Source organism: Apis dorsata, unplaced genomic scaffold, assembly GCF_000469605.1.
Source record: "Apis dorsata unplaced genomic scaffold, Apis dorsata 1.3 scaffold_74, whole genome shotgun sequence".
Classification (NCBI taxonomy): Eukaryota; Metazoa; Arthropoda; class Insecta; order Hymenoptera; family Apidae; genus Apis; species Apis dorsata.
Genome location: NW_006263372.1, coordinates 1,063,768 through 1,065,497, shown reverse-complemented (window position 1 = coordinate 1,065,497; position 1,730 = coordinate 1,063,768). Strand labels below are relative to the sequence as shown.

General features: G+C 24.7%; 1 protein-coding gene across 1 annotated transcript in view; it reads right to left on the bottom strand.

The window, feature by feature from the left end:
* Positions 1 to 1,730, bottom strand: part of LOC102675942 — a 94,934-nt gene that overhangs the window by 52,462 nt on the left and 40,742 nt on the right. The window lies entirely within an intron of this gene.

The window sequence follows — 1,730 nt, the reverse complement described above, 5'->3', positions numbered from 1 at the left end:
AAAAAAAAAAAATAAATAAATAAACAAATTTTTCAATATTTTCGAAACGAAGACAATTTCGAAAAGCAAGAGAGATAATACGAATCTGTATTTTGTTTCGTTATTTCTCCGCCGTTAAAAAGATCTTCAATTTCTTTTCTCGAGGAGTTAAACCACATGAATATGAATGGTTTATCGGGAATGATCATAATTCAACTTCCTCGTGAATAATATTACCCACTTACATCTAAAATAAAATCATATTTGCTACGAAGAGAATCAGAATATTTCTACTTTAGTTTTATTAAGTAAGTAAATTTTTTCTATAAATCGTTCACTTTTGATTGCAGTGGAAAGGATTACAAATTGTGAATAATGCATCCTTTATTTTATATAAATAATAATATATGTTCGAATATAATGACTTTGTTTTATTAGAATTGTATTATTTGGATGGAAATATATATTGACCTATTATAGGAATAAGGAAAAATTAGCATTAGATGTTTAGTGTTTCTTTTTGCAATAAAAATAAATTAGAATCTTCAAGTTTCGAAATCTTGTCAAAGTCATCGTGCATTTTATTAAACTATATAAATGTTCAAAATTAATAAATTAATCAACAATAAAAAAATCAACAATTTTAAAATAATTTAAATTAAATTTAAATTTACAATCAAATTCCATTTGTAATTGAAAAATTATTTCGAAATATCATCTATTCGAAGATTTAAAATAATTTTCAAAAATAATATTTCCTCGAATTAAATTTGAATTTACAATCAAATTCCATTTACGATTCAAAAATATCACCTATTCGAAGATTTTAAAAAATTTTCAAAAACAATATTTCCTCGATATAAATTAAATTCGAATTTACAATCAAACTTCATTTGCAATTCAAAAATTACTCGTGGAAAAAAAAAATTATTCGATATATCATTTTTTCGTAAATTTAAAATATTTCAAAAGATATCCCCACGATAAAAATTAAAATTAAATTTTCAATCTAGTTTCGAAATTTTCTCTAATAAATCTAATAAATCCACTCTATTATCGAAAAATTCATATTCAAAAAAAATATCACCTCTTCGAAGATTTAAAAAAATATTAGAAAGAACCTCAAGCTTTATTACTTGATAAAAAATTATTCAAAATACTCTTTCTTCTATTAGTTCTAATTATTATTATATTACGAATAGTACAAAGTCAATCTTTGATCACAAAATTAAGATAAAACAATGATGATATGAACAAGTAACACGAGTCAACCATTTGACAGAAAAATAGATGAATGAAGAAGTAGAACAGATCAATCATAATCAAGTCTTTCTTTCAAAAAAGAACATGCTCATGATATAAATTGAAATTAAATTTACGATCAAAATATTCGAAAGATCTCAAACTTCACTCACTTTAAGATATGATATTTTGAATAATCTTTTATCAAAATATTATTTTTTCGAAAATTTAAAAATTTCCCGAACATATCCCCTCGATAAAAAATTAAAATCAAATTTTCGATCAAAAATTCCTATACCTCTATAATAAAAAAATTATTCAAAGAAATATGTATCACCTCTCAGATCAATCTCCCCCAATTCGTTGCAACGTGATGGACATAAATTGATGAACCGCGCAACCGAGGTTATTCCACTCTAACTTCGCGACTTCGTTTCTCGAGGTTTTACGCAACCTAAAAAGATCGGTTGGGGAACGCGGTTTACGCGTTTACCCAAAAATAAACCACC